The sequence below is a fragment of the Phyllopteryx taeniolatus genome, chromosome 5, assembly GCF_024500385.1.
Source record: "Phyllopteryx taeniolatus isolate TA_2022b chromosome 5, UOR_Ptae_1.2, whole genome shotgun sequence".
NCBI lineage: Eukaryota > Metazoa > Chordata > Actinopteri > Syngnathiformes > Syngnathidae > Phyllopteryx > Phyllopteryx taeniolatus.
The window spans coordinates 25,014,372-25,042,152 of NC_084506.1; the positions used below are offsets into that span (position 1 = coordinate 25,014,372).

The following is a 27,781-nucleotide window of genomic DNA, read 5'->3' on the forward strand; positions in this document are numbered from 1 at the left end:
ACCTATGAACTTAATTTTCTATCCAAACATATATTCATAGGTGGCACCTTCTTCCTTCCATGATGGAAAGTGTCACAGGTGTTGAAGTCTGATTAAAAATATGATAATGTCAGTGTCCTCGCTCACAACTATTTTAATCATGCAATGACATGAATAGGATTAAATGTAATATCTAGCATATTTTATGTGCTCCCTTGGTGTTCTTTGGATTATATTAGCTATGACTTTACAATTATTCTACAGTCATTTAACAAGCATTCTTTTGAATGTTAAACGGATTGATTTAATGGGTCTTTTACTTTACTGTGTCCTCCATTATTAACTTAACCATTGATTTGTGAAAATATAAATGAATGTTGCCTTTTCAGACATTTTTTTCATTCAACCAAATAACCCTATGTATGACTTGGAGGTGTGTCACTTTTATGTACCTCACTTGTTGTTGGTGGTCTGAATAGATGATTAATGTACAAAAATGATGTTAGCAGAAGATAAAAATTGTAATCCACACTTTGAATTCATAGCTGTATTCTCTGCATCCACATCACCATTGTATTTGGATTGGGTTCAAGTTTTTAAGTGTTTGTAACACTACTTGAGATCTCAACATCGGTCTGATTGATTTTTCACAGATTTCAATCTCATACAAAAGTCCGGTAACAGTTTTGTTTGAGGTAACCGTAATATGTATAATATTTAGTTGCAAATCTTCTTGTTGCAACCAAATTTCTTACTTTTGTGAGGCTTTTCCAGGTTTTTGCTGCAGCTTCTTTCAGTTGTTGTTTGCTTGAGGCAAGTTACTCCATTGAGTCTCCTCTGAAGCTGTAAAATGCACATGCTCAATAGGGTTTAAGTCTGGAAATTGACTCGGCCAGTCTAAAACCTTCCCCTTCTTTACGGTGGTTCTGACTTAAATACCCTGTTATCATAGGTTAGTGATTGACTATGACATGATCCAATTTTTCTAATTCGCGTTACATTGCCCGCGTAGGAATGAAACTGTCCTCGTTAACTGGGGACCTGCTTAAGGTTGGGCATTGTTTGAATTTGAGCGATTCCGGTTCCAAACGATTCTCGATTCCGATTCTTTTAGGGGCCTGGGTCAAAAAAGTTTGCATGGTTTAAATAAAAGCTGTCCAAATTATGAACATCCATTTTCTTAGCAGCCCGCAGCATAGACTAAAATGAATATTTGACTCGATGTTCTTTATAACCAGTATCAATATCAAACCTATGAACTAAAAGGCAATGTGTGTGGAACTAACCCAATTGACTTAATATTCATTAATTAATGTTTCGGCAACAAACAACGAAACAAAACAAAATAGTTATTTGGGACTGTTTCATCATGCCAAATGGTTTATATGTGCAAGTTTTAACTTGACTTCCTGTTTTAAGCTTGTAGCCTTTTGTTTTGGAGTATGCACCGGAACTCTGCATTTTGGCACGAAAAGTAACTTCACACGGCACTGGTGATTTTTATTTTTATTTATTCATTTTTTTAAGTGGATGGAACCAAATGCTATAAAACCCTAATTCCTTTCCCTACCCACCGATGAGCCACAAGGTTAGTGTTTGTGATACTGTGAGACAATGTTTATGTGAATTTTGTCCCAATTCTTTGTGATGTAAAGTTGCTACGATGAAGTTTTAGCCCAATTTTAAATTAATTTTTGGGTTTTTTTTCATGTCATCTGCGCTTATGTTGGTTTGAAGACTAAAATAAACACTAAAAACCATCAGTGCAAAAGTGCAAGAAACCGTTTACCTTGTTAGCTGTCTCAATGTTGGCATAGACGTATGTTGTTGTTTTACTCACCCTGTTGACTGAGAGTTGACTTGACTGAAGTGGAAGTGGAGGTGGAGGCTGAGCCTCGGCGTGCGTCAGACGCTACACATCGTGAAAGCCTCCTTTGCACAATATAATCTTCTTCCAAGTGTTGCACTGAAGCGACTGGTCATTAATTTTAACAAAGTTACGACACACTTTTGTTCGCCCCAGCCGCCGTTGGGCACAAGCACGTCTTCGTGTGTATTCTTCTTCGTTGGTTTACGCCGCTGCTTCATTGTTTTTCGCCACTTCTTTGCGGCTGGAGGACTACGCACCGAAACTGGGAATCGAAATGTTTAAATTTGAATGGTTCTGGGAGAACCGGTTCCAATTGGTTCTCGATTCTCGATGCCCAACCCTAGACCTCCCTGTACTCAGAATATCTCATATGTGAAATTTTCAAGGGTTTGTTTTGACAGTAGAGAAATGGACACTTGGTTCTCTGATCGGAATGCTTCCAACTTTATCATCAACAATCCCTGCATACACAGCACTACTAATATATTAAATAAATCAAATTGCTATGTTTAGTGGTTCATATGCCCCGGCGCCCATTATATTTAGGAAGTGGCACCCGTTTCTTGTCAACAAGACAAACAGTGCAGACCTCTGCACCTCATACCACCATCCTTATCTGCACCTTGCCCGCAAAGGGTTAATTCAATCATGTCAAGGTTCCCTGCTCTGTTCCTCACCTCTGCCATCATACTTTAGGCCCGTTGGAGCATTTCCTCATTGATGGCACCTTTGGCTTCACAATAGAAGCTAATTTGTTAGAATCTTTCACAGGTCAGGGACTGCTTAAAGGCGACGAGGGCGCCTCTGCTCCATTGGAAAAATAGAGCCACCAAGAGCCGGGGGGCAATTAAATGCCCACTCGTTTTATGGCCGTGGACATACAAAGCATAAATGTCCATTTATTTTAGTTGAATTTGGTCCACGGGATCTTGCAATGCCATCCCAGTTAACATAGGTTAATAGATTGATTCCACTGACATGGCTCATAATGAACAGTAAATTGTTTTATCTCATAAGTCTTATTTGGTCGTCCAGGAAAACATACGAGGTAATATGGCTGTGGCTAAATGGAGCGTATAATAGATCTCTCCCCAAGGCATAAGGATAGGTTGATGGCGAGGCTATGATTAATGGAAATAATAATGCTCTTGAAATAGACATTTTTCTCTCTTTTTGGCACTTTTGGCCCTTCCCTCCAATGGTCATTCTGATTACTCATGCACGAGATGATGGATTCTTAGCATTTTGATTTCTGTCCATGAGATCCTGTTCCTTGGGAGAGGCTCTCTGGACTCTTGAGTCAACACTGAACTCAACTCACTTCATAACCATAACTACATCCATGTACTGTAGCTACAATGTAAAGCGTGAAGGGTAGGTGGTATGCGTGCAACAAAATATCAATACCGTATTTTCACAACCATAAGGCGCACCGTATTAAAAGGTGCAGTCTCAGTTACGGGGTCTATTTCTGTATTTAACACACACATAAGGCGGAACGTATTATTGGGCGCATGGTAAAACATACGCTAGCTTAAAGCATACGGTAGCATGCGTGCACGCGAAAACAATGTTTTTAAAAAGGCAGCGGGAGCAAAACTGAGTTCGGTTGTACTTTATTTAAGTATTTAACAATGTACTCACGTTATTTTTTTTATCAATCCTCATCCACAAATCCATCAAAGTCCTCATCTTCTGTATCCGAAATGAACAGCTGGGCAAGTTCTCTAACAAACACTCCAGGTTCCCGCTCGTTATTGTCGGAGTCAGGGGGGCTGTTAAGCCAGCTTTCACGAAAGCTCGGACAACAGTCAAAGCAGATACCTTAGCCCAAGCATCCACAATCCATTCACATATGGTGGCGTAACTCGCCCGGTGTTGCTTCCCAGTCTTAGTTGCACTTGGTTTTTCACAGCGGCAGTGAGATGGGCGCGCATGGAGTCACAGATCAACAGGGACGGTGACACGTGGAAAAAAGCATCCGGTCTCTTTACTTACACCTCACTCAGCCACTCTCTCATTTTCTCCTCATCCATCCAGCCCTTTTGATTGGCCTTAACGATGACTTCGGCTGGAAACTTCTTTAGGCAGCGTCTTCCTCTTAAAAATCACCATAGGTGGCAGTTTCTGTCCATTACCATGGCAACCAAGCACAATAGTAAAAGCTGACTTCTCGTGCCCTGTGGTGGTCCCCTTCTTTTCTACAGTGTGGTTCACCGGGATGTCGAAAGTGAGCGGCACGTACATGTTGGTGATGTTGTTGGCCTAGATGTGTTTGTCGGCAATCTTTTTACTGCAGTAGGAGCAGAAGCTGGCCATCTTTTCCTTGTAATCCGTCGGAAGTTGATGCGCCACGGTAGTCATTTCCCGGATGGATAGATTAAAGCACCAAGACGGACCTCCTTGAAAATGTTGGATTTTCATTTCTTCTGCAAGCGTTATTGCCCTCAGTCGAATGGTGACTGTAGAGACGCTTCTCCCGGCTGTTCTTTGTTCATTAATCCATTGCTCGAGTTGGCCTTCCAACTCGAGCAATGGCCTTCCAACTTCCAGCAATGGCCTTCCAAATCGAGCAAGAAGACGAAGCGGAGTTTCCTGCTTCCTCGACTTGCGAAACATGGAGTCGTTCATCTTGAATTCTCTCGCGATTCCCATGTTCCTCCGCGTAACTGACAGCTTGGAGTTTAAACTGTGCTTCGTAAGCGTGTCTCTTCGTAGGTGCCATTTTCGGGGGTCCTTAGCCAAACCGATGTTGTTTTGCATAATGCACATACCGGCGCTATATACCTAATGGGGGCGTGCCTTTAACGTCCTCCTTCACGCGCACCCTTCCTCCTTTACGTCCGAATGATGTACTCAGTCACGTCTGCCTTTCCTCTATACAAGGAGCATGTCGGCAGGAAATGCACACATAAGGTGCGCCGCATTATGAGGCGCCCCGTCCATTTTGGAGAAAATTAAAGATTTTTAAATGCGCCTTACGGTCGTGAAAATATGGTATATCACATAATCTCTCATATGTCGATAAATATTAATAAACCAATCCAATCTTTTTTACGAATAAGTACAAGTACGTTCACCGAGTACTCGCAATAACAAGTACCATCCACCTATCCATTTTCGGAGCCGCATCTCCTCACTAGGGTCGCGGGCGTGCTGGAGCCAATCCCAGCTATCATCGGGCAGGAGGCCGGGTACACCCTGAACTGGTTGCCAGCCAATCGCAGGGCACATACAAACACTCACATTCACACCTACGGGCAATTGAGAGTTGTCAATCAACCTACCATGCATGTTTTTGGGATGTGGGAGGAAAACCGGAGTGCCCGGAGAAAACCCACACAGACACGGGGAGAACATGCAAACAGAGGCGGGGCCGGGGATTGAACCCCACTCCTCAGAACTGTGAGGCAGACGCTCTAAACAGTCGGTCACCGTGCCGCCATAACAAGTACCAATACTTGATAATGTCATTGCATCTTGCAATCGTGATGTTTTGTTTAATCAAATGTTCAAAAACAACAAACACAAACTTTTCTTAAGCATACGTTTCATGCAATTAAAACACTTTGTGCAGAAACAACTTGTCTTGACTGACACTTTAACATCCAACTGCATGTTTTGTCACAGTCTTGCCACACATTTCACTTGAATTTAGGCTGTAACACAAGGCATTTCAATTATGTGCTGCCTCAGTCTGAACACTAGGAGGCACTATGTAAATGGAGTACTGTATATAAATAAAAGACAAAGAAGAAGTAAGAGATGAAGAAGAACGTAAAGTCTGGCAGACATAAACAAGTAGTAATAGGAATGACGTTACCGCTGTGTGTTAACTACAAAATAAAATGAGTAAAACTGAGTATGACTCTTTCTTGAGAATACTTTGTTATAAAAAATTAAATTGAAAAGTTATAAAATTGACGGGACATCTGAACTGATAGTTTATCAAACCATCGCTGACGTCTCTTTTTTTTGAAGTGCCACACCGCGGGTTCGTGAGGGGAGCGTGACTGGCTCTACGGGAGCCGACCAGCGCAGAGCGTACTGAGCGAAATGTTGTGAAACTCGCTGTTTGCCAGATGGCTGGCGGGGCAGCCTCCTCAGTCGCCGCCCGAGCGAAGCATAATTTGCAGTCAGCTAAAAGTGTTGTCACCATGTTTACCTTAGTACCTCTACACGGCTGACATGGCTCTTACCTTGAAAATGTATGTCAGACTGGTAAAGTGGTAAGGGAGTAGTATCAGTGCATTTTTACGAGTAGGAGTACTGTACAGACGTACAGTGTTGGCACTGGTATTGATATCGGTGCGTCCCTAGAAATCAATATTAATATTCACTGTTTGATGTCCATGACAATTGATCCCTCATTTTTGCTATTCCTCTTGTACAATTAACATTGTATGTCCAGATGACCAATGAAAACGTTTTACTACATCAGGTTTTTAACATTTGGCTGATCCGCCTATTGATGTATTGCATTGTGATGTTATAATTGGCAAAATGTTGTGTTAGTCGACGATTCCAACACCTAGTGGGTTCTCCAGCCCCCCAAAAATGATCCAAGGAAAAGTTAACTTCAGTGTTTAATCTACTGAGAAAGCTGCCTCTCCACTTACACTGTAGCACCACTGAATTGGCTCCTCCCATTCCATCATTTAAGGGCACGCCGGCTCCTGACGTCTTCTTTTAACCAAATCAATGACTTTTAATTCTTTACTATTGATATGCTTAGATAATGCACCAATTGAACGGTGCTTCTCCAGATGAAGAGTAATTGGGCCCTGACCCTTGTGCGCTTCTCATCACTGCATCACCACCCTCAGTACATTCCATCTTGCAAGGAAGAGAGCTGGGGGGTGAGGGGATCACTTTGTAGACACTCACTTGTGGCAAGGTGATAAATTACAGTTCTTAACTACCATTGATTACCCAGTGTTTCTCTAGCTCTGGTGACAACTGTTCAGTCACTGAATGGCTTTTAATGGCACATTAGAGAGAAGAAGGTGTACAGTTTCCCCAACATTGATTCCACTCGCTTGTTGCCTAATAAAGACAAACTGACACGGACTCCTCTCTGGGAATATCCAGCTTCAGACATCTGACCCAAATTTTTTGCAACGCAATACATTACAGCTGCAAGCGCACAAATGCTTCCGATGGCCCCATGCCAACGCTATATCGTTAAACCTCAACCTTGAGACGTTTTCAAATGTTGTTTTTGTTGTTATTTATAGTATATTGGGAGACAGCCGGACAATGTTACGTTGCATTTATACTGTTGGGCTTGTCTTGTAGCATTTAGAGGTGACTATATTAAAGTTGCAAATAATTGGAGGATGTTTCTTGAAAGACATTTATGAAGCACATTAAATCTAACAACAAAAGTACAGTTTAAGAATATTGCAGAACCTTTGGTCGACCTTCAATTTTTCTGGATTTGAAAGAAAAATAATGTGGGAAGGGTCCTCAGTTTAAGGAGGAGTTCCCGAAGTCGGAACGCCCATAGTGTGATCACGATACAGTATGTATGAAAAACACTTTAGAGTATAGGTCATAAATATAAAACAATCAAATGAAAAACAGTTAATAGGGCGGGAACTGTGCATGCTTTCTTGTGCCGCCTGACCACATATTCCTACGCCACTGCGCAAACTAGTTTATCGCTTCCCATTTGTAAGCTCGAAACCTCGTATGTCAGGACCGTTGCAAACTGAGCACCACCCCTATAGAAACGAAAATGGAAATGATACATTATGGTCAACAACACGGTGATCTACAGGTTCTGTAGCTACGCTGCTAGTTGTCATGGTAACAAAAGCCGTATTCTACGTTATAGAGGCAAACTGGGTGAGCAGTGAGTTATTTGCATGAGAAAGGACCGCCCGCTCAAAACAGTATAATTTCAACAAGATCAGAAAAATAGGGTGAAGTGTACTCTAATCCTTGATCCTTGGGGTATTTTGACAAAAGCATTAAGATACACTGTAAATTAATGAAAAGCATAAATGTCTCTTTTAAATGCTTTCCACGGTCCATTTTCTAGTTTAATGCTGGCCATACTGATGCTATATGTGTGTATTTTGATATTTTAGTGCTTTACTTTGTCTAGTTTTTAGTTTTTCCTTAAGTCATGCTGTGATTTTGTCTGCAAGCGCCGTGCAAATGCAGGTGTCCGACACTTAAGTATCACACACCAACGCTACACCGCCCGCCCCGAAACAAATGAAGCGGCGAAGCCTGTCGCCGGGGTCCTATTTTAACTGCGGGAGTGCAATAAGCGGAGCAAAGCTGTGCAGTTGAGCTCACAGAGCGTGTGGGCTTTGTAAAGCACACCTGCTCTTTTGGATCTTTTTGATTTATGTGCGTGCTCGCACCACCAAATGCACAAGGGTTCAGGTGAATATAGATCAAACACTGTCTAACAATTGCAGCATTACTCACATCACTGCTTTTGTGAGCATGTATGACGTTTGGTGGAAATGTTGATGATTGACAGCAGATGAACTTAGAAAAAAACTGACTTCATTTGCCGGGTATTTAGTGTAGCATTATTGCTTTTTATGTCTCCTGAAACCCCTTTGTGTTGTGACCATAATATTAGAAACACCTATAGTGCAGTCATACAACACATTAATAAACATAGTGTTTCATACTGTAAATAGCCCTCAAACCATGCGTTATCTAAGAGATTTTTTTTTAAGAAAGCGTCCCAGGGCCACACGGAAAAGAAAAAACTAAATACTATGGGAAAAATGTGTAACCTTTCAATGCAGTTGTGATGTTGTGAGAATGAGGGAGCAGAGTATAAATAAAGGTCTAGAGAGACAGCAGCAGCTAGTCTTGGACTGTTTTGGGAATTTTGAAATTCCGTCATTAAAAATGACAGCTTTATTTTACTGTCCTAACATTATGACATCATTCTCCCAAGTACCAGGCATTTGGAATTATTTTGTTTATTATGATTCTTCTGATGAAATAATCGGCGGCACGGTGGACAACTGGTTAGAGCGTCAGCCTCACAGTTCTGAGGACCCGGGTTCAATCCCCGGCCCCGCCTGTGTGGAGTTTGCATGTTCTCCCCGTGCCTGCGTGGGTTTTTTCCGGGCACTCCGGTTTCCTCCCACATCCCAAAAACATGCATGAATTGGAGACTCTAAATTGCCCGTAGGTGTGACTGTGAGTGCGAATGGTTGTTTGTTTGTATGTGCCCTGCGATTGGCTGGCAACCAATTCAGGGTGTACCCCGCCTCCTGCCCGATGATAGCTGGGATAGGCTCCTAGTGAGGAGAAGCAGCTCAGAAAATGGATGGATGGATGGATGAAGAAATAATCGCCTTTTGGGGGACCTCAACGTGCAAGAAAATACATTTCCCCCTGACATTACATTCAACGATGATGTAAAATTGGTCGGACATGTCTATTATGACAGAAGATCCAAAACAGTATTGGTCATATTCGAGACCCATGCTTTGTTTAGCTCCAACAAGGGAATTCACTTAATTAGCCCCAATCGGATTCATGAGACTAAAAAAATAAAGTACACCTGCAATGAGATCCAATACAAGAACTGTAACTGCAAAAGAGTATCAGGGCCAGAATGAAAATAAAACAAATATGTCATTGAAGTAGTACCTAATATTGTGGCCCCAATGGATGCAATATTTTTGGGCCACGTCTTCCTTTTGTTGTCTTCAACAATACTGCTTATAACAATGAACATAGTTATCTACTCCAAATCCTGTTTTGTTTAGTGTTCTCTGGGAGTTGCAGTGCTCTTCCATAACACTGTAACATGAGCAGAACATGAGTCAAATGAAATAAGCTTATCTTTTTTTTATATAAATATATCCACAGCTGAAAGCCATGCACAAGAACTTATTGACCTAACGGGCGTGACGGCTTGTGACTTCCTGTTGGGCTTGTGAAGTTTCAAGATCCCCCGGGATCAATACGTCCCGGGCTTTGAGTGAAGGAAAACAAGATGGGCCATCCTTGAGTTATTAGTCATTAAGGGATCAACAGAGTTTACAGGAAATGATCCTTGTTGCTGCTGGACTCAACCCACTGATATTTAATTTAAAATACTGCGTAGCATTACTGTCCAATTACAAGCGTGCTGTTTTGTTTCAAGAACAATAAAAAAGTTTCACAGCATAAACATGCACCATAAAATGACAGTTCCAAACTTAAAAGCTTTCAAAGCGGTCACGGTATGTTCTGCATGAACGTTTAATGTAAAGAGGCCTTTTTGTTATACATACAGATGACCCGTAAACAATTTGTGTCAATGTGTAGGTCAGTAAAACAGGCTAAAACTTTACACACAGATCCCGATGATGTGCGCGATTGCCGTATAAGCATCATTGGCGCAATATAATGGCACTGAGCAATAAAGGGTTAATAGTTATCTGATAATGCCGGTACATTTTTTTTTTTATTTTTTGTTCATTTTTTAAAACAATTGTGCAAAAGATGCAGAGTCCTCTAGCACTTAGAGCAGTTCGAATGACTAATATTGCAATAGTCCGGTGCAATGACCATTGTGCAAAGGGCGCCGAGACTTCAAGGAGTGTATGCGGTTTAAAGTGACGAGTAGCGTGATAATTGGCATAATTTCAAGCTTAACCCTCCTGTTATGTGAAGTAGTTTTTCAGTATGAATCTGAATCAACTTTTTAATTTTTTGTACAAATCCTTATTGACTTCAGTTGCTGTTTTTTCTATCAAATTCTGGTAAGATTAAATTTTCAAAACTCTTGGGCAGAATTAGATGGGTTATATGGCCTTAATATATTTAAAAAAAAGTCCAGTTTTCGTTTTTGATCGCTTTTGTTTCCCTTTTTTGTAGAAAATGCGAATTACAATGATTTTCAGAGTATGCACTACATATTGATTTAGTAATCAATAATGCCATAATAACAATGATTAGATTTTTTAATCAGTTTCTGGTAGTTTTGAATATGTACATATGTAGTCTAATTTAAAATGTTTTAACGTCTTTTTAATGAAGTGTTAGCTGTGACTAAATTATTTTCATCATGGCATTTATTTATTTATTTTTTTTCACTTTCTGACACTTTTGTATAATAAAGCAAGCCTTGAGTCAAATTGACCCATAAACATTTATTACTGTACATGTTAAAACAATTAGGTTTTTCCAATGTACATGAAAAAGGTTTTACCATGTATTTCTTTTTTGTGAAACTCAAGAATGATCTGTTAGTAGTAATGCATGAAATTGTTAATGAGATATGTTTATTGGGATTTTATTCAGTTTCGGACACTTTTGAATAATTGAACAAGCCTCAGGTCAAAATGGCCCTGGAAGGTATTTTTGCTGGGTTATTTATGTTTTGATTAGTGGTTCATTTTAACTGTACATGCAGGAGAACACAACAATCACATCACTGTCCACCTGTGGATATAATTTATGAATTTCTAATACATTCTATATATTTAGTTCATGGCAACTCTCTGCCAAAATGTCAGGGAAAAAACAAGCCTCCTATTTGGACATCTACTTGACTTGTCAGTTGCAGGCAAAGCAAACACTGGTGATTGTCTTTAAATAGCCAAGGAAACCATTTTTGACATTTCTGTCAGCTTGTGACCCACTCCTCATCGAGCTGACCCAGTCCGTCAACAAAATGTCACTGGAGACAAATCAAAAAACAAAAGCAATGAGTCCTCATTTGAATGAGGATAATATCATAATAGCAGCAGGTTGAGGAGTCTATAAGATGCTGTTGGAGAGATTGCCATTGTGCCTGAACCTGATGTCAAAATGCCACGAGATGCGTCCCCCTGCCAGGTCAGTGTGCCTCGGAGGTCGGGGCTTTTGCCCCTGCCCCGGCACCGGGGCCGTGCTTAACTCTCGAGTGGGCCTGCCACTTCTGTCAGCCGCGCATCATGTGAAAGTGTAGAGTTGAAGCGGTGTAACAGGGTTAAACTGATTAGCAATGCACTTGTGTTCCCCGGGTCACATTCTGAAGAACAAAAGTCATATTAAAGGATCTTTTTGTTTCTCCGCCGCTTGCCTAATGCCGCAGTTCTTCTGACATACAAAAGTCACTGACGGATGGCTGCCATCTTTCCTATTCACTTTTTAGCAGTTGGTGCGCTCTCTTTGTGGATATCGCAAATCCCTCTACAGCCTGAGCCCAGCCTTCACATTCTTAACCCACCCTGTCAATACATGAACTCCTCTATTCCTTTTAATTCTCACTTTTTTGGCTTTCACTCAAACTTACGCTCTGCCTCTCCGTTTCCTTCTCACTTTCACCCACACTCGTCCCTGGGAAATGTGGATCTTTTCCTGACAAGTTCCTCGTGAAGCAAAGCCTCTGGAGATCATCAGCAGTGCTCTGCCAAAAAATGTGTGGGAATGTCTGGATGGGAAGGAAAAAGGGGGACTTTTAATTGTTTTTCTGTTTTTCCATTATTCTTCTCCTGGAATTAGTCTGTAGAAAAAATGGTTATTGCTTTTTATTTTTCCTACAGTAAGTGAGACTAAATGCTCATACAGGATGCTGTTCAAATGCAACTCCTGTGCTTATTGCTTTGAAAATGTTCTCCATATGCTACAAATTACGCATCCCAATTTTGTGTTGTGTGATACAAATCAAACTGCTTTGAATGTTTTTTTTTTTTCCTTTTCTTTTTTTCTTTCTTTCTTTAGTGTACTGGTGATTACACACCGGCTAACCTGCCTACATGCACAGCTGGAACAACAAGTGCTCTGATTTGACGTTAATTAAGAGCTCCCTCAGTTTCCCAACCGGATCGCTGAGGTCGAGAGTTGGAAATTGAGGTCGAGAGTTAGAAATTGTACAATTGTACAGAGCTCTATAAAGTCTTAAGACTCATTTTACAACACCGAGGCAACCCGATTTTGTATGTAAATCGGAAGACACCGTAGCATACCAAAAATCTAAACTAATCAACTCGAAAACAGCAACAAAAAGAGGGAAAATATTGATAACCATAAAGGGATAAAGTACAGTGTGATGACATAATCTTTTTCTGTGTGCCATTCATATTTGACATTTGCATTGTAAAAGAAAATAGGAATACAAATTAAAGTCAAAATTTCTTCATAATGCATGAATGTTGCATCGTAGCCACAGAACGTTGTAGGTTGAGTAATTCATGTCAATTGTGTTAAGACTTGATATAGCATAATGTTGCTGCCCAATGAAAAGCACATATCTCAAAAGTATGTTTTGTTTTTGTTTTCCAGTTAGAATAAGCAAAATAATTGCACAATTTCCCCTTGCATATTAGCCATTGTCATTTTACAACATACCTAATTACCCCTCTTAATTGGCAGGTCAAATTGACCCGTTTAAAAATGTGTATTTTTTTTTTTTATTCAAAACATATATAAGAGTCTAAATCGATACACAACTTTTGGTGTATTTTGCTTACTTTCTCAGTTATTCCGTTTTATTGCTCGCTGAACTGAGATGTCATTGAGTACGTTGAAGTCATGCATGACGCCGTTGTGCTAATTATTATTTTTTCCTTAATCGGAAAACCAACAATTTCTTTGTGTTTTTGATAAAAAAGAACTGAATTCATACAATTTGGAGGTATACCTGAATGCATTGACATTTAGGAGGGATATCTGCTTTTCTTACCATACTTTATTCAAACAGTTGGTGTGCAAATACTTTGAAAGGGTTCACGTGTCAGTTGCCATCGTTGTGCAGTGATGGACATAAAAGGACGGCCATTGTTTTCACACAATGAGCCTCCATTCTTAATGCAGATAAGCATAACAAAGTAAAAGTGGGGGGCCGTCAGACATCTAAAACTAGGAGTGTCCAGGCTATATTATTTACATATTGTCCCTTCTCATGCAAGGCTGTGTTGAATAAATCAGATCCACATTCAACCTTGGTTTTGCACTGAAAATTATTTTCATTAAAACAGCAGATTACTTTTAAGAAATTCTTTAAGTAGTCTGACTTTTTAACATGACTTATGCAAGGCAGCAAATAATCGGGGTGATTATTTGTTCATAAATCACTAGAAAATCAGGGAGAGCACACTTGGCTCATTTAGTAACTTTATTGCCTTTGCATTGCAATTGCCGTGATTGCCATGTCTATTACTGCATCACATCAGGGGGCTGATTGCCCACATTTATTCTAAAGATAACAACTGGCTGATGTAAACAAAGCAAGGGAGGATGTATGAAGCCAAACGGTTTCGGGGCAGTAAGGTGGAGAAGCGCTGGCTGGAGTTGGGGGGTCCAACAAGAGGTCTACGTCGACGGCGGCGGGCCGCAGAGGTCTTAACCAGTGCCTGCCACTTGAATGGCCGCTCCACAGGAAGCAGGCCTGCTGGTTTGTTTAGCTGGATGTGATTTCGAATCGCAAGAGTGGAGAGGGGGGTGTGGCCCCACTCATACGAAACACAATGGGGCATACTTTCTGAACACGGCTATTAGGCAATAATGATGTGGCTCAGGTCCAAGCCATTGGCGCTCCGTCCGTGAGTGTGCAGATTAAAATATGCCCCTCCTTGTATTAATCAAATAGTGGCCTCTGTGTGAGGGTGACGCATGAGTGCATGTTCCTGGAGCAGAGGAGGAAAGGCCGTTTCCTCATATTTTTCACCACAGACTCCGACACAGACCCTCCATAGTGGAACGCCTCGATTGATAACTTGTTTTGAGGTATTGATATGGCTGTAATGAATCTTGTGATTGTTTTTTTTCCCAGTTTGTTTTACTTGAACTATTGTGCCGTATCTGATAAACCAATACCCCTGTGTGCTAATAACACAGCCATCCTCGGTCTACGATGGTCCCATGGTTACAAAAGATAGGCAATGAATTAGTTTGCCTAGCGGCGTAAGAATACCAGAGAAGGCATGCCCAGTTTCTGCCGTACTTACTGTTTTTAATTTGAGTGGTTTATATTAATGGTTTAGTAGTGTTTTTCATACAAATATTCATACTGTAATTATGATGTTTTAAGGTCACAAATGACGCGCAGTTGATTAATTTCAGCAGCAGAATACGTGGTCGTGCGGCACGCTCAGTTACAGCCGCACTTCGTTTTTCATACTTGTTTTACAGGCACAGTATGAGCAAAACAATTTCTTATATCTCAATTGCATACGAAAATAATTTATACCACGCAAATGCTCACGTAACTAGCATGTAGCCAAAAACACAAGCAACACACGGCACTTGTTTCCAGCAATATGAAACACTACTAGCTGACAGTGTCACTCTTCCTGTTCCCTCTCTATTACATTAGGTGTCTTCAAAGGGTCAGTGATTTTATTTAATTATAGTTTTATTATAGCTGTTAACTTCTCTTAGTAAGTGTGTGTACTTGAGTCTTTTCTTTGCAACAGTCCCTCCATACATAATTTCTCAGGATGACCACTCTTAACCCAACTTTTGCCATAATAATGTCCCCCATGTACCGTCCTAAAAAACATTGAAGTAAATGTGCTATTAACATATTGAGCAAACAGAGAGCAACCCCCCAAAAAAATCAACTGCAAAGACACCCAGGAGTATCTCATTGCAGGAAATAGCTCTTCTCATTTTCTCTGTAACCGATTCCAGGAAAGGAGTTACATGAGAGAAAGAAGTCAAGCGGTGGGATTTAGACCACTGAACAAGATAGATTATTCCAAATTCTAATTGCAGAACAGTTGATTTAATTGGGATCCATTTGGCTGACAAAAGAAAGCGAGAGTAGCAGGCCGGCGGGGAATGCCTCTGGGGGCCCGGGCGAACACCAAGTGGCTCGAGTAAACGCTCAGGGACGGATCACTTCCAAGGCGAACCGTGGGAGCTGGCAGGATGGATGGTGGTGGTGGGAGCGAATGGGAGGGGAGGTCCGCTAAATTGATGGCAGAGTGAGGGGCTTTCACTAGAGAGGCATCTTTATTTGGAGAAGGGGTTTCAAACCCAAAACTAAACTCCCACTTGGCTCCGTAATGTGTAACGCGACTCCGACCTCGCGATGAGACGAGTGGATATGGTTCAGCAGGACTTGTAAATGGACCGCCATTATCGTGACCCGAACAATTTGTCGGAATCACAGAACAAAAAGAACAGAGCAGAGAGTGGAAGATAATATTTATGACTCTAATTGATTATATTGGAATCTCTAAGGTCCAACACAATCTGTACATTTTATTTACATTTTGAAATAATTGTTGGCATAGAATATACAAAAAAACTTTATGAATAAAGAAATTACACAAGAAGGTATTAAAATGTCTCATAGAAATTCGAATTCAAATTTCAACATCCTCCAGTGTCATGTAAGTGTAAAAATAAGTTAACCATGTCACGTCATGTCAAGTTTCTATGCCTTTCCATCCTTAGTAAGGGTAGTAGGTGGAACCTATCCCAGCTGACTTTGGCTGAGAGGCTGGCTACACCATGGACTGGTTGCCTGCCAATTCTAAAGGGTCATGTAAGTGTTAACTTGTTCATATAGAAACGTAAAAACAAATAAAATAATATTCACTTTAATGGCAATAAATGAGAAAAGTCTAATGAAAAGGAGATTTGCAGATCAAACTCGTCTCATTTTTTAAACATTTTAATTATTAGTTACAATTAACCACTGTAAAATGTAAATGAATGACTGTGTAAAAATAAAACACCACACATATTCACTTGAGAAGTTTCCCCCCCTCCCGATCAAAGTCAGCAACAGCCAGATTATTGTATGTCTCGAAAAGATTATCTAAGCGACTATCCTGTCATATAGGGTGTGTGATTTTTCCTCCCAGATCTGCTCAGAAAACGATTGGGGCTGACAATCGTAAATGTTAAACCTGTTAAATATTTACGAAGATAAATCCTTTTGTGTGTGGTTGACACCGAGTTGGTCCGATTCACAGACTCTGTGATTGTGAGGTGAAACAGAATGATTAGGAAGCCATTTCTTCTACTATTACAATTGCTACTGCTGCAATTAACTACTGCTACTACTATTACTACTACTTCAGGACACCTTGTGGTGCCATACAGCCTCTCACAGGTCTGTCTTGGTACTATGACAGACATTTGGTTTGGGGGAGGAGACTTACGATTGTCGGTTGAGATATGGTTATGTGTGTGGAGTGCTGTGTTGATCATATTGAGTACAAGGCTTTATACGATCAGGATTTTGGGGCCGATCACCGATCAGCAAGTTTAAAAAAACGATCACCGATCCGATCACAAGATGGAGCAATGTGTCTATTTAGATGACTTGTTCATTTACTGTATGTACTTGTGTACTGTATACTGATTATCTTCAAAAGTATTCTCTATTCAGGTCATGTATTCTACTCAGTCAGGTCAAACCAGCATTACAACATCCGTCCATCCATCCATCCATTTTCTGAGCCGCTTCTCCTCACTAGGGTCGCGGGGGTGCTGGAGCCTATCCCAGCTATCATCAAGCAGGAGGCGGGGTACACCCTGAACTGGTTGCCAGCCAATCGCAGGGCACATACAAACAAACAACCATTCGCACTCAGATTCACACCTACGGGCATTTTAGAGTCTCCAATTAATGCATGTTTTTGGGATGTGGGAGGAAACCGGAGTGCCCGGAGAAAACCCACGCAGGCACGGGGAGAACATGCAAACTCCACACAGGCGAGGCCGGGGATTGAACCCTGTTCCTCAGAACTATGAGGCTGACGCTCTAACCAGTCGTCCACCGTGCCAGCATTACAACATGACAGAAATAATAGATGCTAACTTACTGTAATTATTGTAATAAAATTATTTCACACATACCAAAACTTTAGAGCATAATTCGACAGAACGCTGGCATGTTTACATAGAACCGTTAGTGCTAGCACTAGCTTGCTAGGCTACATAACATTTTGTTGCCTGCTTGCGAGCCGTATTATATTAAAAGTATGTGAATATACCTCAAGCAATCCATGAATTAAAGTCCTCTCCTGAGTACCGGTGACCACCAGCACATTTTTCCCCATTTTGTTCTTATAATACACACGACGCGATCCATTGTTGTCGTCGTCGCCATGGTAACGAGTGTATCCGGTCGCATTTGAGTTGACAAAATAAAGCCCAGTGATCGTAAAAGACCGGATGCGGTGGTATTGGAATACAAGATTTTATTGCAGTCGTCTGACATCACATTTTAAAAATCAGTGAAGATGTTAAAAAAATGGTATGTGTGTACAATGCTTTAGAGTTAAAATCAATTATATTATGGTTATTGTAGGTATGTTTGAAGGTAAGATCATAATCATGTCTTAATGGGTCCTGATATAATTTGGCACTCACCAGAGGGATTGTTTCTCCATCAAGATTACAAAGCCTAGCCTCTCGAGTTTGGTTGTCTCCAGATGAAAAATATAGTCAGCGGCGCATTGCAGCGAGGGGGGGATTGCAGGTGTTGGAGTGTTTTTACTGCCTCTGCAGAGAGGAAGGGTAGGAGAGCGAGGGCACATGACCTGGAGGAGGTTCAGAGGTAGGGGTTAGACCTTCACAAGGGTGCCCCGGGGGATTCAGCCACTGCTTATCTCTTCCTACACTTTTACTTCTTTTTTATCCTCTTCCACAGTACTGCTTTCATTTCCCCTTCCTCTCACTTTAGTGGGATGAGTACTCCTCCATTATTTCCTACCAAATGCCAGCCATTGTCTTATCTGCTGACATGCATTTTTCGAAGGCTGGAAACACTCCCTTTTTTTTTTTTTTTTTTTTTTACAAATATCTGAAGCGATTTTAAATTGCAGAGTTGATGCACTGTTGGATTATTGTGTCTTCAGTCATTTAATGACTCCTGATCAATGTGGAGCACCCACACTAAAGACAGAATATTTTCTTTTGGCTTCACCATTACAGTGGTGACTCGGGCGGCTTTTAATCCACACACATTGTGTGGCGGGCTTGCCCTCACCTTGCCCGGCACTTAAAGAAGCAATCTCTCACAAAGTCTCCCTATAAAGCCCACGTGAATGTGCAAGGTGCTGATGGAGAACGGGCCCATTCCCGATGTAAATGAAGAGATGCATATCAGTGTTAATCCATTGCTTTGTAGTCACGGCCATACCCAAAGTCTGTCTAATTTCCGCTCACACTCCCTTTTGCAGCCAGGAGTGTATCGATCGGCAGTAATTGAAGTATACTTGATAATCCGTGAGGCAATTGGGGGGGGGGGGGGGGGGGGAGTTGAGGGTGAGGTGGGGTTAGAGGGAGACCCTCAACTCTTACATCGACACACAGAGAATGGGGCTCAGGGGTTGTGTGTGTGTATTTTGAGTTTGCAGCGCAAAGAGGGAGGAGAAGGGGAGTGGAAAGTGGGCACTCTAATGTATGGGCGGGTAAGGCAACACCCCCCCTCGCGGCTTCTTCTCACCTGATTAAACTCATTGAAGAGCAGACAAGTGGAACAAATAGATATAAAGGTTTTGCCTGGCAGTTTACAGCCGTCGCCATTTCTTCATTGAAACGGCGAGCGAGCGCATCTACATGCTGAGCTGTGTGCTAACATTTAGCCAGGGCTGGGGCCTGGGTTCCACAACACAACCCAGCATCGGGTGGCAACATGCAATTTCATTTGTGCTGCACCTAAATACACTTAAATGGGCTACACAAGGCAGCACAGTGGTTGAGTGGTTAGCACGTCTGTCTCACGGTTCCGAAGTTTGGATTAGAATTTCATCTCCGGCCTTCCTGTGTGGAGTTTGCATATTTTACCCATTCTTGTGTGGCTTCTTCCCACAATCGATAAACATGCACGTTTGATTCATTGAACACTAAATTGTGAGTGTGAGTGAATTGCCAGTGAATAATTGGCCCCGCTAAATAGGTTTTGTAATTCAGTGGATGCCAAAAGATGGTGCCAAAACACCTAGAATTATAGAGAACCAACACCATGCAGCTTGCATGTACACAATCATAAACCCATGTTACGTAAACAACTGTATTCAGTAGTTGAATTATTAAACACAAACAAACCACCGTCACATGAGGCTCATCTATTCTGTGAGCTGTCATACTATCTTAAATAGCACAAATAGCTAGCACAAACTGACATGACATCACATATTGGGAAACAAATAGGCACACTAGCACTATAAACAAATTATGTTAAATCATTAAACTGACCTTTTGCCATTTACACACTATAATAAATGGCAACACGGGCAAACTGTAACAGCAAAGTAGAGAGAGAGCAGCAGAAATGTACTTTTACTTGCACTTTTGACTGTGCACAAGGTGCATTCAAGGACCGCCAACAAAACAGGACACTACAATGCCAGATGAAACAACCTGAAGGTGTTTGTGTTGTGTGCTGTGTTTATTATCTCATGTACACCACACACTATAAGAGCAGTAAGTACACACTTGCGGATTTTTTTTCCTCAACATCTGCGGGGTTTCTCACATTTTAGAAATCAGTGTGTACTGTACTTAAGCTGCTGTTTTTGCCATGACAGAAACAACAGCATACAGCAAAAATAAATAAAAAAATAATAATAATAGCAGTAATAATAGATGATATTGATAATAATATTAATAAAATACAAGTAATAGTCCAGGAATTATCTGTGATTTTATTTCTTTAATCAGATCTGCTCCAAATTATTATTATTATTATTTTTAATACTTATTTCAGTTTGTCTCTGAAATAACGAAAACCACTTGTGTACATTACTTGCTGCCCTTTTTGTAGACTTGTGGAAGTTGCCAAGTTTTCTTTGCATAAATCAACCTTAAAGAGAGAGAAGTTAAATAACCTATTTCAGGTGGAATAAGGATAATTTAACTATGACTCACGCAAAAACACACTTCCAGACTAAAAATATGGGGCAGGAAATGGGCAGTAATAAGTTGTCTTTAAAAGTGAAGTGCAGTTGCGGCCTCTCGATTGCACACCCGCATGCAGAGAAAGGAAGAGGAGTGTTCCACTGAGTAAAAAAAAAAAAAGAGATAACCATAACTCCTTGCGCCACCAATCTACCCTGCGTGACCCCTTTTTTAAGTGGCCAACGGGTAATTGCTGAGGCGGCGTTCCCCCCCATCAGCCTTAAAAGTCGGCGTGTGTGTGTGCCTTACATGTCATCTCTATTTATTATATTCCACACACCGCCCGGGCCCCCGGTAATCAATTTCACAAGGATACAAGGCTGATATCGGGCCGCTGTGCACATTATGAGGCCAGCCCTCCCCTTATCAAGTGCAGAATTGCCGGCTAGAGGTCACCGGCAGATAAACAGGGTTGTAACACAATCCCCCCCAACAAACACACACACACACACACACACCCTTCCTCACCTGCTCCCCCCCAGTGAACACAAAGGTTAGAAGGTGACAGTGCAAGAGGAGGGGGACTACGTGGAACAAAACACCCAGCGAGGGATAGCTTGTTACGGCCGACCTTCAGAATTTCATCACGGCCGCCTCTTGATGATTCGGAAGCGCCCGTCTGGTCTCTCTCTTGAGTCAGCGATTGTGTGCACACGTGCAATGTCGAGAGAGGGTTTGGGGGCTGCCGACACCCTGGCGTTGATTATCTCCAAGCTCTCTTTACAGACCTTTATAGACCAACCACAACTACATCAATCATTTTCTCCGCCGCCGTCTTAGTCTTTGGGCTGCCCCGCGTCCCACCTCACCACAGCAGGGCTAATATTATCACATCAGGCTCTGTGTCTGCACCCACTGCATCATACACTCCAAAACAAACCCATTCATTTTGGGTATAATCCAGTCAGAGCACAGTGTTTAAGAGCGTATGGAATTTAAAAAAATAAGAAAACATAGTCATCGTTTTTTGTAATGTACATCTGAAATGGAGTGTTGGAATATGACTTCAAATTTATTGTCATAGTACTTTTGACTTATTTTCCTGAACAGTGAGAAAAGTTGTATTTTTCTGAAAAATAAGTCAATCTAACGAGTGTCATAGTTTTAGCGAGTGAATGTTATTTTAATACTAAAAGTTAACTTTATTTGTGATATACAATAATATATAATTATAAAATCTTTCCGACTTAAGAACTATAACCTAAATTTCATCTGGTTAAGATTTAGTTTGCCTTATATTGAAATATAATTATTATACATTTTTTTCTCATAATTCCAACTTTTTTCTTGTGTTATTGCAATGGAAGTCATTACAGTCCACCGTTTTTTCTCATAAGCTAACAATTTAAATCGTTTCAAACTTTTTTCATATTATGATTCAACTTTATTCTCACAAATTGTTTGTTCTTGTACAATTGTCTTTTATTACTATGATCTTTTTCTTTTATTATGACTTTTTCTTACAAGCTTACAATTTGGGCTGCCCCGCGTCATTTATCATTTACCTTTTTTCATGTATTGTAAAATTTGCAATTTTATTCTTAATGTCTCTTTTTCTTGAAATTACATTTTTCTTCCTCTGAATAGTGCAACCTTTTTCTCGCTGAATTAAGTTTTTTTCCTTGCCTAATTATTAGTTTTTTTCATGTATTGTGATGTTACTCATATTCCACTTTTTTCATCATAAAATTACCACTTCATTCCTTGTTATAGTGCAGTACAAATTCATATGTAAAAATGTAAAATTAGGAATGTTATTGTCAATTTCTTTTGTTTATTTTCATAAAATAGTTTTGCCTTTGTGGTTGTGAAATTACTCTTATTTTTTTCCCTCTCTCTCAGTATGATTACCTTTTTTTTTTTGCTAAATTCCAACCTTTTTCACTATTAAACATGATTTCATATTATTCTTACCATATGACTTTTTTTGCTTAAATATTTTTCCCTTTATTATTGCAACAGTACTGTCATATTGCAGTTGTTAAATTTCTTATTCTTATAAAATTATTAATTTTATTCATAAAATGTTGTCTTTGTTTACGTAAAATAAACATAAATGAACTTTTTTCCTGTATATTGCATTTTTATTAACATAGTATTTAACTTTTTCAATTTTATTTTGGTAAAATTATCAATTTAATTCCTATAAAAGGTATTTGTTGTCATCAAAGGTCCGTACTATTTTTTTCTCTCTGAATATTGTGACTTTTTTCTTCTAATTTTGTTTTTTACTCATCATTTTCTTGCTAATATTGTGATCTTATTCAATATTATTTTTGAAATATTCCTACTTTACTAATGTTTCTTTTGGGTATGGCCATAATTGTGGCCCTAATACTCCTTGCTAGTTAAGCAGCCATGATGTGTGAGCGACTTAAGAGAGTGTGTTTTAAACATGTTTGCGGCATGTCTGCATGTTTATTGAGCTCATTTATGGTCAGCGGACAAGGCAGAAATGTCATGCGGTTGCATCAGCCTTAGTAAACATTAATCACGAGTCCATCTTTGTTTATTCTTCCCTGCTCCCCCGCGCCGGCAGCTGTGCATATTTGCCGAGAGGATTGGCTTGCCGTGTCACTATATTTTGGCCAGATTCCCATATTGTGGACCGTGTGGCATATTAGTATTTGAGGAAAGATCGTAGCTATTAATGGCTAAAATAGGTCAGTGGCGTGGACTTTTCAACGAGGAAATGACCCAGGATTCCTTGTGGCAAAATCTAGTTATCAGTCACCTGCCTTTTGTTGTAGACATGCGTCTGGTTCGCCCTCCCTGCCCCCCGCTCGCACAGCTGACCTTGTGCAGCCTTTCCAGGCCAAAGACTTGATGAGTGTTTAAAAAAAAAAAAAAAAATGTAAACCCTCCCTTCCCCCCACCTCCACAACATCCCTCGGCATGTGCGCCACACATCCGCTCTGTCATTAAAGCCTCCGACCGTGGCTTTAGGATCCAACCATATGGTGCAGCTAGCCGAGTGTTGCGAGCAAGGCTTTGTCGCGGTCATAATCTGATGAATCTTTCTGGAAAAAAAGGTTTTCTATGATGACATCACGACCAATCGTCTATGCCACAATCTGCCCCCCGGCATGTGTGTTTGCTGAGTACGTGTACAAGAACTTGCATTTCAGTACTCGTCGATAAGTACCTATCCTTGATAATGCTTTTAAGTCTTGCAACTGTGATGAAATGTGTTTTATTTTACAATATAATTTTTTTTTAATTAAATATTGTTCAAAAACACAAAACAAAAACACTTGAACAAATATAACACTTTTTAGAGTAACAACTTGTCATTACTGGCATTTAAACATTCAATTCCATTTTTTTACTGACAATCTTGCTATACATTTTACCTAAATGTAACGTTATATTTTAAGCTCTATCTTTTTTATGTGCAGCACTCTGTTACTGCTGTGTTTGTTTTGTAAAGGTCTATAAATATAGTTGAGTTTAGCTGTAATGCAAAGTATTTCAGTTATGGTGTCTCAGTTAAAACACTAGGAGGCACTATGTAAAAACAGTACATAGAGTAGATGGTTCCTACACAAAAAGTATAGTGTCAGGCTGGTACTGTACCGTACACATATAGTATCGGCACCGAAACCATACTGGTATCGGTGCATCCCTCATGTGTAGTGTACGTACAGCATTTTGTGTGTGGCCACAAATTAGAAGCAACAAATAAAGGAGAGTGACTATTAGTGTTATTTCATGACTATTAGTGTTATTATGAATATTTTTTTTTTTTTATAATAATAATATTATTTATTTTTAGGCGGCACGGTGGCCGACTGGTTAGAGCGTCGGCCTCACAGTTCTGAGGAGCAGGGTTCAATCCCCGACCCCGCCTGTGTGGAGTTTGCATGTTCTCCCCGGGCACTCCGGTTTCCTCCCACATCCCAAAAACATGCATTAATTGGAGACTCTAAATTGCCCGTAGGTGTGAATGTGAGTGCGAATGGTTGTTTGGTTGTATGTGCCCTGCAATTGGCTGGCAACCAGTTCAGGGTGTACACCGCCTCCTGCCCGATGATAGCTGGGATAGGCTCCAGCAGGCCCGCGACCCTTGTGAGGAGAAGCGGCTCAGAAAATGGATGGATGGATGATTTATTTTTAGTATGTGGTTCGCAATATGAGAAATTCTCATGACTTTATTGTTCTAACGTTACCATTTAATTTACGTGAAACTCTGACTTTGCAATTAAGACTTAATTTTCAACTTTTTTCTCCCTTAATTATTACACTTTTTCTACTTTTTATTTTCATTATAAATTTCATCCATCCATCCATCCATTTTCTGAGCCGCTTCTCCTCACTAGGGTCGCGGGCGTGCTGGAGCCTATCCCAGCTGTCATCGGGCAGGAGGCGGGGTACACCCTGAACTGGTTGCCAGCCAATCGCAGGGCACATAGAAACTAACAACCATTCGCACTCACAGTCATGCCTACGGGCAATTTAGAGTCTCCAATTAATGCATGTTTTTGGGATGTGGGAGGAAACCGGAGTGCCCGGAGAAAACCCACGCAGGCACGGGGAGAACATGCAAACTCCACACAGGCGGGGACGGGGATTGAACCCCACACCTCAGAACTGTGAGGCTGACGCTCTAACCAGTCGGCCACCGTGCCGCCTTATAAATTTCAGTCATGTGAAATTATCAATTTTACACTCATGAAAATTTGATTTTATTAGAAAAATAACATTTTACGTTTAGTAGAGCAGAAGTCACGACTTTATTCTCGTCACATTATCACTCGTATTACATCTTTATCGAAAAATTATAAACTTTATACTAGTACAATGTTTTTGAATGACTGCAAAGCGTTTCTTTACGTGAGTCATAAAAGTAATATATAATTGCAGACCACAAACCTCCATGAGCTCCAAAATTAGAATCTTTAAATCAGTTTTTCGCAAACTGGGTTCCCCGCTCCCCCAAATCCACGAGCTCTAGCTTGGGGGTCCTTTATCTTGACATTAGACATTAGGCAACTTTTTAACGCCATTGGCACTTAGGAGCACACGTGCGAGTTATGTTTAATTGGTTTGATGATTATAAGGGGGTCCTTGGAAAAATATTTAACCTGTAAAGGGTGCCTGAACGCAAAATGTTTGAGAGCACATGCTTGTAAGTAACATGAAGCACTGTAGCGGGCCTGCAGCACCTCGCCACCACATGAAAGGTTGCCAATGGAGTCGTCGCAGGCATGTTCAATTGCAGCATGAACAATAGTTGCCAGTTACACAGTTAAGACATGACCAGTTGTCTGGCAACACGCTTAGTATGCAGCTAGCGGAGCGTATCACGCACACACACACGAGTGCACTCACACACGCGCACTCACACACACACACACACACACACGCGCGCGCACACACACAAAGATGGAGGAGATTTTCCGAGAGGCTCGCTTCGTTCCTAAAGAAGCTGTCAATTCCCTGCCCTGAGGGGTGAATAGACGCAGCTGATGTTCCGGAGATCTTATCACTGGTCAGATTCATGTCTGAAGGGCCCGAGAGAAAGTGACTAGAATGGCACTTAAAGCGGGGTACACAACTCATTTTTAAAATGTGAAACCCCCATGACAAGGAAAAAAAATCGCTGTCTGCTTACTGCTCTTATAGTGTGTGGTGTACTGGAGTTGACCAATACAGCACACCACTCGCAACCATGTTTGCCAAAGTACCAGGACTGACCTGTGAGAGACAGCACAGTGCCACAGAGCATCAAGACAGCCAGAAACCTAAAAAGAAGAAGAGCAGTAGTGGCACTAGGAGTAGAAGAAGAAATATAAAAAGTTCGGCTCACAGTGAGTTTCTTTAGTACATTGCATTGCACTTCCCTTTTTCCAGACTTTGTCATGTTACATCCTTGTTCCAAAATTTATTCAATTCATTTTCTCATAATTTTTTTTCCACACAACTCCCCGTAATAAAAAAGTGAAAAAGTTTTGTTTTGAAATTTTTGCAAATTGATAAAAAAAAAATCAAAATCATATGTACATAAACGTTTACACACTTTGCCATGAAGCTCAAAATGTAACTGTCACCACTAGCCAGGTTTACATGGAGCCTTGTGTTCCAATTAGAATTGGGTTAAACTGAATGAAAATGCTCAATATAAACACCTCAATTGGAATCAATAGACTAAATTCGAATGGAATTTCATTTGGATTCACAGGGGAGGAATATTCCTTTTGCCAATCTGACAAGAAGTAAACTTTCGTCATACAAACTATGAATTGGAATGGTGCCGGGTTGTGCTCTGTCTTAAGTGTTGTCGTAATTGTTTACGCACTTGAAAACATGGCTGCTTCCTATCAGAGCTGGTCTGCGACGGAGATATTTTTGTATTACTTGCTGTAATAAAAGTGTAAAAACAATCGCAACTACTGTGCTAATTGGATGACTAACCACCATCTTGATAAATTACGTGATGTTTACATTGATCTGCACGTGTCACACATCTGTAAAACGGCTGTTCCGATTAAACGTGTCACGCATACCCGTATACACTAGATCGGAATAGATCTCGTCACATGTAAATAGCTTACCTGAGATCTTCAATCGGAATGACAAAAAAGTTTACATGTAAACCCAGCTACAGATGATCATTGATGTTTCTACCGCTTAATTGAGTCCATTAAGTTTGGCCATGATTTGGAAAGGCGCACACCTGCCTATATAAGTCCTGTTGCTCCACTGTTTCCAGCAACAGCACCAGCTTCAGGTCGCTTCCTGATTGGCTATCAGTCCGTGGCTTGGCCAATCTTGATGTGAACACAGATATTGTAATCATTATTAACATGTAACATTTACAATTGTTAGCCCCGACAGTTTTGGGAGAAAATCTTGGAAGAAAAATCACTGTCAAGACACCTCACATCACAGGATAATAGCGCAGGATAATCTTTCAGAGACATCCAACAATTGGGCCTTTGCTGACTTTGATTGAAAGAGAAAATGCTCAAATTAGGTAAATTTATCAGTATGTGGGTACACAAGTCAAGCTCAGACCTACAGTATATGTGGATGAATGCCACATTATACGCCTTCGAGTGTCATTAAGCTTCATGCTTTATTTTCTGAGAAATGGGAAACAATGTCGCT

The 27,781-nt window shown here is 40.7% G+C and overlaps 1 long non-coding RNA gene across 2 annotated transcripts in view; it reads left to right on the plus strand.

Moving 5' to 3' along the window:
- LOC133478267 (uncharacterized) overlaps nucleotides 1-27,781 on the plus strand; it is a 250,615-nt gene that overhangs the window by 179,788 nt on the left and 43,046 nt on the right. The window lies entirely within an intron of this gene.